The sequence below is a fragment of the Crocodylus porosus genome, unplaced genomic scaffold (genome assembly GCF_001723895.1).
Source record: "Crocodylus porosus isolate Cpor-Errol unplaced genomic scaffold, CroPor_comp1, whole genome shotgun sequence".
Classification (NCBI taxonomy): Eukaryota; Metazoa; Chordata; order Crocodylia; family Crocodylidae; genus Crocodylus; species Crocodylus porosus.
The window spans coordinates 6,540,756-6,554,557 of record NW_017728920.1 but is presented as its reverse complement, the minus strand read 5'-3'; the positions used below and the strand labels follow the sequence as shown (position 1 = coordinate 6,554,557).

The following is a 13,802-nucleotide window of genomic DNA, read 5'->3' as shown; positions in this document are numbered from 1 at the left end:
GATAACTGTTCCATCTAGTTCTGTTCCTAATGAAAATAAGAATCAATAGGACAGTGAGTTAATACACTAAACCTTCCTGTTGGCAACAAACATTTTAATTCTGTTTAAGTAGGTCTGCAAAAAAGCTAAGTTTATGTGGTTTTGCCATGTGTTTGATCACATCACACAGCCACCTCTCAGTTTACCTCTCTGTATATTGGGTTGGTAGATGCCCTGCAAAGAATTACTGCAAATCGTGGTTGAGTCCAGGGCAGAAACTTGCATTCTGCATGGCTCTGTTTCTGCAGGTCCTGAAATCCAGTTCATAGCAGCCATTTAAAAATTTGCATGCAGAAGTCAGCATCTTTGAGTTATGGCACCAGCTTCCTTTGTGACTGAGTGTGGGTGCATCTACACATGTGCTTTAATGCGCAGTAGCCTATTAAAGCGTCACAGCAAAAACAGTGCTAGTATGCAAATGTGCAGTAGATTAGTCTACTGTGTATTAAATGTCACTAAAAAGGCATTCACTTTTACCACTGCACATTAGGGCAGCCTAATGCACCTTTATGTACTACCTCATATTAGAGGTACTAAATTTAATGTGTAGTAGCAAAAGTGCTTTAATGTACATGTAGACACACCCTGTGTATCCCAATAAGACTCCAGTATACTGATGTTTGAAGTTATTCCTGCCCCAGGTCTCCATTATAGGCAGTGAAACACAGGCAGTCCTCACAAATATAAATAGTTCACAGCCAGTGCCTCCATTAAGTGGACTCTTCTTTTGCTATTTATGGTATCAGCAGAACCTCTCATGTGAACCATGCTCTTGCAGTGACTCCAGGCTGTCCATTACTTTCATAGTGTAGATATTTGTAGGAGATGTAGCAGCAGTTCTGGTCTGACTGATGGAGGAAGTTAATAGTTGGTTCCAGCAGTCTGCAATGTCACTGACATTGCACCCTTTTATTCAGATCTGAACTTGGCCCATGCAGTCATCCAATTCAGTTCTGTGCCTTAACTGTGCTGCAAAATGTCACCAGCTATTTAGCCACCCAAGACAGCCAGTATCTGGAGTGTGTGCATGAGGCAAGGGGTGTAGCTGAAGAGAGGACACAGACTCCCTTCAGCATGAACAAAAAGAAACCAGTTCACCATTTCTTGTACAGACATTTCTACTTGAAGGGTATAGATAGGCCGGGAGGAAGCATTGTATTGATATTGACTGATACCTATGCAAGTTGTTACAATACAGCTGTTACATCTGCATGATTTTGTAGCAACGCATTTGCAGCAAATCAGCTTCAGCTTGTAACTGCCTGCTTGTTCACTGCTAAAGTTGGGATGATTTATCTCACTCTAACTACAGGATTCTGCAGATGTAGTCTGCAAGCAACAGCTCTCCTCTTTCTAAGCACCTGAAACAGCCATGTTCCATACCCTCATCAGATAATCATCTTCCTGAGTGACAGAAAAGCAGACCCTGTTAGCTGGGACAAGAGAAGCCCTCTCTCATTGGGCACTGGGGCTGACTCTTTATTCCAGATCATTCACACTCCAGCGAAACATTAACTGGTGGCATCACGCTTACATGCAAAAAAGTTACAACAGGGCACTAGAGAGAAGTAATTGGTGCTATACATTCATTTCTACCAGGTTTTGATTTTTCCTTGAGTTCAGCCACACAAATGGATTGGAGGTGAATGGGAGGACAGATTAATAATGAAATCTCAGAGAGAAGGGGAGGTGACCCAGAACTAGACTCGCACAGTTCATGCTCTAGGAGCTCTTTTGCTGCCTGTTGAGTCATTTGGGAAAAATGTGACTTCATGTATGCACACCTTTCTCGGGTTTCCCCATGTAATCTGAACTGTTAAATGTATTTCCTCTCCTCTGTGATGTCGCCCATCTATTGCTGCTCAGAGGCTGCAACACTGAGGAAGGGGAGGACATGAGTAAACAGGCTTTGAGCTCAGCAGGCAGCTGGCCCACCCAGTCTCCCTGTCCGTGCTTCTCATCTCCTTGACACCCTCACTTCCCACCCCTTCCCTACAGAAAGCAGTGATTCCATCTGTGCTTTTTTTTCCTATGAAGATTGCAAGCCATGCCAGTACATAATTATGCTCAATTAGGTGGGATGAGTTTCAGGAAAGAAAGAATGAATTCCTCTGAGTCCTAGTTGTTGGTGAAACAATTTGCAAATCTTTCAGTCAGAAGTATGGCAGATGGGCCTGGATGGAGATTGCTCCTTTGAACTGTTAGAGAATCAGGGAGAACCCATCCCTACTCTCACAGTTCTGAGGTTTCACTTATTCTTGTAAATTCTTTTGTTCTATGGTGTTTGAACAACTCTGGAGGCTTCCACTTAGCAGACATTTCTTGCTGGATAGGGTCTGTTACAGGGGTAGGCAATCCCTAGCACAGGTGCCAGAGCATGGTACCTGAAGCATTTTGCTGGACATGTGTGCCTCGAGGCGGATGGTGGGGGAGGGGCTGGGCTTGCATTGCCACAAAAAGGATCAAGCCTCTTGTAGCACCCTCACTGTCTGCCCTTGGCATGCTAACATCTTACAGATTGAGGTTGTGCGTGTTTTTGGCACTCTGTCCTAAAATGTTGCAGACCCCTGGTTTATTAGCTGGCATTGAAACAATGACAGCAAGGACATCTACCAAACAGGAAGGGAAGGGGGGGTACCACTTGGAAAAGAAGGCAAAAAATTCTATCTGACCTGCTACTGAATTTCCTGTTCTATCACCCTCAAACTCTGTGTTCTTTTATTCTAGACTGCTGGAATTCTGGCCACCCCTGCTCAACTCTGTCAGCGTATCTCAGTGTTGACCTGCAACATGCATTGCAGTGTTTAATGTTCAAGGCAGTATGTCAGCTTTTGCTGATATATAATGATGGTTGCTGTTGGCAACTATCATTTCATGATGCCCAGACTGAAAGAGGTGATCTAGAAAGCAGTATTTTGGTGTGTCAATTTTCCCCTAGATGTGGCTAGCACTAGAGACCCAGGTTTTTTGTTATTATTGGTATTATGTGCATTGCCAGCTCTGGCAGGGAGAATTTTCTAATCCCCAGGAACTATGGAAAGTCATATACTTTGGAGGATGGTGTAGTCCTTGCCATGCCAATACCAGCCTTCTACTTATCCATTATGTAGGGCTAGCTTTGGCAACAGTGCCATCAATCTCCCCACAATGCCACTGTAGCGGTGCTTCCTTTGTGATTGAGGGTTAAGTTAACCTCCACACAGCTATGTGACTATACATGCAGCTCTGCTTATAAAAATTGTTTCTTTAACCAGTACTAATTAACTCTTTCTTGTCTGTTGGCTTATCAAGTCTCATCTTCTTGAAAGTGTAAACTGTAACAACCCTGGCTGTGACTAAAAACCACGTCCAGTTCCAGTTATGGGGACAGTAGCAGCCATTAAATGGGTCAAGGAGAAAACCATCACAGAGGCAGAAGAAAGTCCAAACAATCCACATGTGCATGGCATTAGGGCTTACAGTATTCATCCTGAGCTTGTTGCAAATTCTTTAGGTTTGCCTTGTGATACTTGGAATAATATTGTATGTCAACAAAGTAAGCTATTGAGGGGTGCATATTGGTGGTTACTGAAATAGAGACCTTCCAGTATTGTGTAGGTGATGTGATAGAAGTGTTAAGTGATAAGAGTAGGAAAATCCAGTATTTCTGCTACTTTCCAAGAGGTGTGTATACCCCTTTATTTCTACATTTCAAGTGTGTAACATTCCTGTGGTCTGCCTGTACAAAATACAAAGGCCACGGATAGTTTGTTGCCTCAGGCCTTTTTAAACTCCCTCCTCTCCCTGGCTACAGGGTCAAATATAAGGTGAAGTGGGTGTGTCTGTGAGTACCTGGATGAAAAACTTATCCTGGAGGCACAAACTCAAAGTTCATCTTCCAGTTTGCTAGCATAGTCTCTGAGCCCAAGAAACAAAAGATGAGTGGCTCCTCTTCCCATACAATCAGACAATAACAACTTCTCATACACGTTTGTTATTGCAGTTAACAAAAGTGCTTTCTAGGCTTTTGGGAGGTAACAAGAATATCTTAGAAACTGATTCTGACACGATTAATCTGTATATGTGCCCTGGAAGAGATTAGAAGTGCAAATACATTTAGTTAACTTCTGGAATCGTGGGCACAATTTGACAGCATTCAGATAGGTGTGGTTCAGATCAGAGGTCATTTATGGGCCATTTTTTACTTAATTCTACATCATCCAGCCGGCAGGAAAACAGACTCAGGATTTACTTCTAATGCTAAAGGAGAAGACAGGAAAAAGAGATGGACAGAGCTGGGTTTTGCATTCCCTAGCCAGGATGGCCAGGAGGTAGACCAGTGGTTCCAATTTTCTCAGCAAGTTGCTGTGCTCCCAGTCACCCCTCCTCTGGTCCTCACTGTCTCATGTAATTAGGTCTGAATAAGTCAGCAAGGAGTGCTTTCACTCAGTTTACATCTAGCTGCGAATTCAGAATTGTACTCTTCTTTGTCTTCCTGTTGTATACTGTCCCATTTAGGGATTTTCCCTGGGCTGAGCAGTGTAGGGGAGTAAGAGGGCTAACTGTTATCCTCCCATCCCTCACAACAGGACAGCAAGGCCCCCTCCCTGCAGGGATTATCTGTGTGGCATGTGGGTGCTGACAGCTCAGTGCCCTGTGGCAGTTGCAGTGCAGGCAGTTCCTATGGTTAGAGGTGGAAATGACCAATTCTTCATCCTAGGCAGGGGTGGCACACAATGCAGGGGCAGCAACCAGAAATTCACTGCGGCACAGGGGAGATGTCACCTCCCTATGCTGCCACCAAAATATGGGTCAAGCAGCCATTTAAACACTGATTTTTCATCTGCAAGCGTGTTAGCCCTCTCTGACACCTCACTCCTGTTCTCCCCCTCTGCCCCCAGCCACTGCCCCTGCAACACTGCTACCCAGGCACTGTCAACCATGTCACTGCTGCTCTGCCCTCACCAGAGCTGGAGCTTCTGTATGGAAGGTGCAGAATACAGGGGAGGGGAGGACAAGAGGTGGAGGCGCCCCCAGCTCCATTCTACTGCCCCCCTGCTCCTCAGGCAGCACCTGGGGGTCAAACCCTGCTTGCCCACCCATTGCTGCACTACTGCTTATATAGCCACTGGTGGTAAGGTTCTTTTCTTGTGTATCAGGTCTTTTATTAAAGCCCATGTGCTCCAAGTAAGCAGGTCCTTCAAGTTCAGGAAGGTGTGTTGTTCTTGGCACAGGAACTTGGGGTGAAAGATGTTTCTAAGCCACTTTTTCATTCTTCTAATCTGACCCTAGCCATGGCTAATTAGCACCTGGTGTAGCTCACAGACTATTCTGCCAGCTGGAAATCTCCAGGCCACAAGGTTTTCTTTCCTGCTTCCCACCTCCTACTGTCTAGATGCTGCCTACTCAGGGCCTGGGATTAGGAACTGACAAGTTAGCTATGCTCTCTTTATGTCTCCCAGGATTCCCATACATTAGTATAACTCACAGCTGCCTACATCTGCTGTGCTGTGTGATAGCACACCTGTGGTAGGAAGTTATGTATATATTGCAGGCAGGAGGTACACTTGCATATGCTATCTGTCATCCAACTCAATATTTCAATGTTATGTCATCCAAATCTATCAAAAGCCCCAAGAAAGGGATTCTGGGGAAGCTTTTCTTTAAACTGGGAAAAAGTACATGAGGAAATTCACTTTCAAGAAGTTAACAGAAAACAAGGCCTTAAAGCTGTTTTCAAGCATGTTCTGAGAGGTGATACTTCCTTTTTTTTTTTTTTTGCAGGTTCTATCACTTAATAATAATTTCTAACACAAACAGAGAGCATGACTTAGTCTAACTTCCACACTCGCAGCCAATAGAAGCAACAGTTAATGTAGAGGGCTGTTTTTCATAGCACAATTTTTAGAGTAGGGACTAAAAAAGAATACTATACTCTACATGAAACTGGAGGGAGAACTTATCCTCTGTTTCTCGGAAAAGTGCCATGGGATTTGTGTGAATACGAGTAGCACAACCCCCTTTTACATCTCACCTAGGTTATAAGTGATACTTGCTATTTTCTAAAATTTAGCATACACAAAATACAGAATGCCAACCTGACCATCACATCACTATCAGTATGCTATCTGCATGCACAAGATCATTGGTCTGTCCAAATGTGTGTCTCATCTCTAATAGTGGGCAATTATCCGCTATTTCAGGTTTAATAATGCATTATAATGTATTTGGCCTGCTGTGTATGGCAAGATGGGGAGTTAGGTGTATGCATTTCTTTCTCAGTACAAACACAGTGTGTTTGGAATTACTCAGTTGGCTGCAGATTTCAGGGACTGTTCAAAGATTGTAGCAAAATCTCTTTTAAAGCAAACACAGAATAGAAAAGACTCAAAATTTCCAGAGCAAGAAGAGATGGTCTTTGATCCTTAGGTTGGTGTCTCAATGGGGCAAATTTCTCTGCTGTAAAACCTGCTTTCTTAATCCCTTCATGCAGAATTACCCTCCTGCAAACTTAGTATCATCTTGCCCTATAGATTTGGTGATTTTTTTTTATAATACAGTTTATTCACTGAATTTAGCTTCTTTTCAGTTTGTGAATTGACTGTGAATACCAGGGTTTTTTTAGTCACTTTTTGAAATAATTCCTTGAATGATTTCAGTAAATGACTTCTCACAGCAAAGTAACTGGATCAGTATTAGAAATAGGAAAATTATCAGTTAGTTTTGACTGAACAGAGGGGGACATTTATTGTTCATTTCCCTAAATGAATGAGTTTTGACACTGCAAATCAGTGTTTGGGTTCCAGATACCTGTGATGACAAATTTGAAATTAATTTTTCTTTAAATGATTTCTGGTAATCACCTACAATTCACTGTTTCTGCTGCCATCCTCTACCATTAAGTTCATTTGTTGGAATAGCCTTCAAAAGCAAATACAAAAACAGTGTGGACCTAGTAAAAAAAAATTCAGTTATTTTATTTCAGCAACTATTTGCAAGGAGGGAAAAACAGCCCTCTCACATATTTGCTCAGCTCTACTGACATGGTTCTCCCAACTCATCTCTTAGACTACTTGCCGAAGCCCACACCAGCAAAGCAAAAGAATAAAGCACAATGCAATTTGGTCCTTTTTTCTTGACTGTGCTTTGGGCCTCTTAACTACTTTTATTTTTTAATAAAGTAATGGACTAGAAAATAAATTCCTCTCACAACAAAGAGGCCACAGGATCAGAAGAGATGCTTAAGTCTTACGAAATTTAGGAACAGGAATGGTGCTGAGGGGACATGGGGATATGTTGGGGGGAGTCTGTATATTTTGTTTCTTTTTCCATTGCTCAAATATTCTGACAAGTTCTGTCATCATGTAGACATGGAGCAGAACACTGAAAGCTTTACTGTCTGGGTGAAAACTGATTGGTGGCAACCTGGAGTCTAGTAAACTAAAAGGCAGCTGTCCCAAACACACGTTCCATATGAATGGTTTGCTGACAAATTAAACTAACAAAAGCTTTAAATATACAAACTGATGCAGAACTCTTTCAATACTAAAGACTACAAAGGTAAGGCACCAAAAGATTTCAGAAACCAAGTGGCTGATATGCACTGAGCTGCTGAGCCTTCCTTTTCTGCAGTAGACTGCTTTGTACACCTGCAGGGAAGTTAATTGACACCTCATAATTTTTGGAGCTAGTTGAGCTCAATTGACTTGTGTGACCTCTCATAGCTGTCTCTGCTGCTGTTATAAAATGAAACACTTCTTGACATGGCCAGGAATTTCATTTGACCAAGAGCTGTGGGTTTATTATTGGATATTGATGCTATTGTTTGATGTCTGAAAACCTAAATAAGACTTCCAATGATCATTCGAGTGCATGGAAGTCCCATCCAACTTCTAATGAGTACCAGAAACCTAGGTGCTAGAGCCATGAAAGGGAAATTTGCATAACAAAAGGAAGTAGTGGAATTGAGCTACCATCATCCATGGACATAAGTGTGTTTTTTGCCAGTGAAAGTATAAACTTTCCATAAATACAGGCAGTCCTCGACTTGCAATGTTTTGAGTTACAATGTTTTGCACTTACAACATTTATAAATTGACACCTTGTTTCAACTTTCTGACATCAGTTTTGATTTTACAACACTTGATCTGATATGATGCCATGCCAATGAACAAGTTTGCTGTGTTGCCCATCTCCCTGGAGAACATCTGTCCAAACTTCCTTGGACACTTTCTTTAAGAAAGCAGACAAGACTCCAGAAAAACCTGCAGCCAAGACTCCTGAGAAGACTCCAGCCAAGAACCCTTCAAAAAGTCCAGCAAAGTCACCTCAAAGAAGTCCTTTCAAATCAATATGATTGCTATTTACTATACAAATACATTAATGCTGTATTGTTATTTACTATATAAATACAAAGCTGTATTGTTAAGATTAGAGTAAAAGCAAAAGCAAGTAACTTAGAGCCCACAAATATTTTTGTGCTTTGTCAGACCAAAGGATGTAAAAAGGCTTCCATAAACACAGTTAACTTCCCTGAAGTTATTTGGCAGAATATTCTTTTTGCATAATAGAAAAAAACAGCTTTGCTTTGCTAACCATCACAACTCCAATTTCAGAAAAAAGTATTTCCCCCAGGGCGGATTATCTGATCTCAGATGTTTCCCCCAGTAAAATACAAATTGATTATTATTACATAAATCTTCCTAGCTCAGACTTTTCTATAACAAATTATATTCTGAGTGAAAAATCTCAGTATAGTTTTGTTTTCTATTTTGCTTTGTATTATTGGCTTTCTGTTTGCTTCATTACTAATTTGGGTGCTGCTGCTCCTACTCATTTAAGAGTAAAACTCCCACTGGCTTCCCTCATGCTGGACCAGACTTCATTAAACACAGTAAGTCTTCATCTTATATTGGTCTTTGAAGACTCATTTCCAGAGCATATTCAATTTGCTGCTATGGAGATCTGCAATTGATGAATGAATCCTCATGCCTTCCCTGTTCAAACAGGTATGTTCAGCTGAGTATTTATCTTTCTATGGACTTAGTGTAAATAGCTCCTAGTTCTTTTCTGTGTGTTTCTTGCCTCCATCAGTTTTAGTTCCCCTCTTTTTTCCCCTTCTCTCTTTAGTCTCTGAATTGTTTTCTTTTTCTGGGTTGCTTCTTCTTCATGGCAGGAAGGATGTATAGCAAGCGACAGCTGACACACAACACCACAAATGTATTTTTTGGCTTTAACACCAAGTTTAGAAATGTTCTTGCCTGATGCAATGTCTGGCAAGGTTCCTCTAGTTTGCATTCTGCTGTGGGACACAGTCAAACAATAACTACTAAAGGGTCTTGCTTCTACCAGACAGAGAGAAATTAATCTACAGCCAATTGTACTGCTTCAAGGCTGTGTTTTATCAGTGTCGGCATTAAAAACCACAAGGGTGAATGAAGCTGGAGTCACCAGAACTGCAGCCATGTTCTATGCAGTTTATATTTGTGAGTAACATACTATTTAGCTGCAAGCAAAATAAAAAAGACACTGAAGGAAAAAGTATGATTTTTTTTTTATTTAGAAAATTTAGAGGAAGATTTTGAAAGAGATTTAAGAAGTTAGGAGTACAAGTCCTATGAAAAATCAGTCTGGTGTAGTAAACTCCTTAAAGTCCTTTTGAAAATTCCACTTTTACACACAAAAGTATTTAAATGTATTTCAACATCCAGACATACTTTCTTCCACCACTTTCTACCTTTCTCCTCTTAAGAAAAGTGTTAAATTTGAATAGTTGTAGAGCTTTTATAGCAACAACTAATAGCATATTATACATTGCACACATATACATTGCACATATACCCATCACTTTTCTTCTGCCAGATCCTAGAGCACTTTACACAAACTATAAATATAGCATCACTAAACTTCATTTGTTTCTGTGGATGGAAGGCCATTTTGCTGCAGTAGTCATTGATAATAATAATAGTTCATATTTCAAGGAAAAAATCTATTGAGTTGTTAAAAGTTAGACTAGGCAACAGTAGGTGTGTCTACACATTTATTAATGCACTTTAGGTAATGCATATTAAATTTAGTACCTCTGGGCATTTTTACATGTGCTGTTGTTGGCTTAGAAATGGTATTTAAAGGCCTGTTTTTTGGAAATTGGCTTATAGGTATAGATATATGCATTATAAGGGGTTAGGATGGGCAGCAGGACTTAAATGAATTTCTAAAGATCTTGGGAGATGCACACACAGCTTCTCATGGCCCTGAAAGCAGGCGGGCTGTGTAGCACAACAAGGCCAACAGATGGACACACAGCTTGAGAATAAAGTGGGGCATGCCATAACATGAGATCACAGCCTTTAAGGCAGACATGTTGTCTAATACAACAAGGACACACAGCCTGGGAACCAAGCAAGTATATACTGTACTATCCCCTAACATGAGATAAGTTAGCTACAAAGCCCCAGAGCAGCAGGGGGGGCTGAGTCCCAGTTTTAGGGGAACAGACCAAATTTGGAGAAGGCCCGGAAGGCTATGTGGACATGTGACTACAGAGAGACAGCCAACCAGAGACAGCCATGAGGAGAGGCTGAGGGATTTGGGACTCTTCAGTCTGGACAAGAAGGCTCAGGGGGGACTTGGGAGCAGCCTACAATTATATAAGAGGGGTACATCAGGACATGGGAGAACAGCTGTTCACCAGAGCTTCCCAAGGGATAACAAGGTCTAACAGCCATAAACTGCAAGCACCTACTTTGGACTCTTTCAAAAAACATCTGGATATTTTTCTTGCTGGGATCACTTGATCCCAGCTGACTTCTTGCCTATGGCAGGGTGGCTGAACTTGATGATCTCATGAGGTCTCTTCCAGCCCCTAATGTCTATGAAATCTACGAAGCCATCAGGAGTCATCAAGGGGAAGAAGAATACGAAAGCAGAAACTTGAGATTAACACAGGGTCCCTCCCTGTTCCTTCTCATCCCTCCCTGCCCTTCTCTCTGTTTCTCCTGGTCCCTCCCTTTGTCCCATCCTTCCCATCCCTCCTTCTAGGGTCTCCATCCCCGTCCCTGTCCCCTGAGAAGGGTCTCCAAGGTCACTACAGACTGATGGCATACCAGCAGCCCGTCTCATGCACCCCACTGGAGGGGGGCTGTGAGCCTTGGCATTCCATCTCCAGACCTAAGAGAGAGACCCTCAGAATAGAGCTTGCATCCTGACCATTTTTACTTTGACCCTAGGATTGGTAGATATAGCATTGTTTGATTGTTTGTATTGTTACTTTTTTGTTATCATTCTGTATCAATATATTTGCATATTATCAACTGGCAGGTGTTGTGGTTGAGCTGAGGGTTGTGCTCGCCTGGAACAAAGGTATATAGGGGCTGGGTCCAAATCCAGTACCAACACTCTGGGCTACCATCTGGGTGGTGCCGGGTGCTTTAATTAGCAATCCATGCAGATTAAAAGCATCCATGTATCACATGTATCAGTGTCCCTATGCTGAAAAAATGGCATCAGGGTGCTTTGAACTAAAGCTCATTGAATGCATTCTATTTCAAAGCACACCACCACCATTTTTTTCAGCATGGGGATGCTGATACATGATGCAGAAGGATGCAGAGCGTGTCAATTTCTGTGCTCCAGCAGACTCAATTAATCAAGTTTGATTGAATGCATTGGATTTCCAGCACATTGGAGCAGGGTCTACACATGTATAGGAGCCCTCCATTGTAAGGTACTAGAAAAAGGTGCATTAGCTTATTTTAAGGCACTTTAATTAGAGAACACTTTTTTGTGACACTTTAACATGCATTAAAATAGGCTAATGCACCATAAAGCACGTATGTAGGTGCACCCAGTAAGACATATATGGTAAGGAAAGCTCTTGTCTTTGAAAGGTCTGAACTTGAGCCATTCTGTAGGATTTCTAATCCTTATATACAAGATTGTACAGAATTCATTAAGTGTTAATTGTGATGTTATTTTATGTAATTTGTGATGACAGGCTGTAAGGGCATCATTTAGATAACTCTGGTGATATAGCTACAGATCTGATCCTGTGTTTTTATAGTCAAAGAAACATATTTCTTGGAGATGTGCAGGTTTTCACACTCTGCTGTTTTGCTGAATACAGCTGAAGTCACATGTCATAGATCAGGCCCTTGTCTTTTGCAATAACAGCTGTTTTCCTTCGCACATTCCTTTTTCTTGATTTTCAGCTGAAACTGTGGCCCACCTGGCAGCTGCTGGAGCTGCTCCTCTTCAACAGGGTCAGAATGAAATACAGGCTATTCAGGGGGTGGTGCAGAAAGAGACAGCCTCCTGGGCATGCTAAGGAAGCAGTGACAAGGAGCTGGAGAATCTGTGTACAGAATCGTCCAGGATGGGAACAGTTCTGTTCATCATCTTGGGAGCACCAATGTGAGGGCTCCCCTTGGGGCTGTATGAACAGGAAGAATTCATCTCACTCTGTGGCTGAGGGTGGTTACTGAATTGTGGAGTCCCTGGCTAGGACAGCATGAAAAAGCTTAAGTAACTCGGGCGAGGACTGGAAATTGTGTACCAAGGAACATGGGAATGCTGCCTCCTGAGCTGTTGGCAAAGCTACTGGGAATATTTGGCAGCTGCTGCTTCCCTCTGGGTCAAAGATTCAATGGGGCTAAGCTACTGCAGTTTACCATTCATCTAGCATAAGATAAGACCATGCACACAGGGAGTTGCCATAAAATGGCCAATGTAATAAACCTCTGCCCCCTTTTACTTCACAATAACTAGTTCAGCTACATATACTTTTAAAGCACATTCAGAGGAAAGCATGACCCAAGGAATAAGCAAGCAAGTGACCTGGTTACTTGCGCAAAACTCCCCACTGGGAAACATAAGGATCGCAAATCAAAGCATCAGATTAAACTGCCTCAGATGGTGTTAGACTGTTAGTCACTGTAAAATTTAACAGTTCTTAGGAAAGCTCGGGGAAAAAGTGATATGTTAATAAGAGGTCTGTCATTAGACAGAGGTCAGCATGGCTACTTATCTATGAAATTCTCTTGGAACTGCAGACTGGGCCAGGAGAATACAGGAGTAGAGGAACAATAACAGTTCAAAAGTTTTCAAGGGCTGGGATATACACTTCCTTCTCTTGAGTGCAGTAACTTGCTTCTGAACTGCAAATTCCCAGCTAACTCCTCCTTGTACTTTTCAAAGCTGAGAAGGAGATTTGCCACTATTGTATTATTACTGTGAAGGGAACCAGAGTTTGAAATTAATTTTCTAGCCTTAGTTCTGTTTTATCTGCTACCTGAACAAGACATGTTTTGGCAAGATTGTGAATGCAGTAAAACAGGGCTTTTGTTGATCTGTTTATGTTATACCCCAAGTGCTGTTCTTCTGAATCAAAACAGCAGCTCATAATTAATTAAGATTGAACCCACCATAAACAACCTGTCTCACTTTAAACACCTTGAGAAGCTGGATACCTTCAAGTCAGCCGGCCCTGACAATCTGCACCCCAGGGTACTCAAGGAGCTGGCGAGCATCATAGCCCAGCCCTTGGCATGGATCTTCGAAAACTCCTGGTGCTCTGGTGTAGTGCCCGAAGACTGGAAGAAGGCCTATGTGGTGCCGATCTTCAAGGAAGGGAGGAAGGTGGATCCGGCTAACTATAGGCCCATCAGACTGACTTCTATACTGGGGAAGATCTTAGAAAAGTTTATTCAGGAGGCCATCCTTAATGGACTGGCTGATGCCAACATCCTAAGGGATAGCCAGCACGGATTTGTTGCGGGTAGGTCTTG

At 42.1% G+C, this 13,802-nt stretch overlaps 1 long non-coding RNA gene across 1 annotated transcript in view; it reads right to left on the bottom strand.

The window, feature by feature from the left end:
* Window positions 1-1,381: 1,381 nt before the first annotated feature.
* The window catches only part of LOC109312481, a 24,315-nt gene continuing 11,894 nt past the window's right edge, over window positions 1,382-13,802 (bottom strand). The window contains exons 2-3 of the long non-coding RNA XR_002101827.1: window positions 10,939-10,949; window positions 1,382-1,392 (exon numbers count right to left, since the gene is read on the bottom strand). This is a non-coding gene — a long non-coding RNA (uncharacterized LOC109312481). The remainder of the gene's footprint in view (window positions 1,393-10,938; window positions 10,950-13,802) is intronic.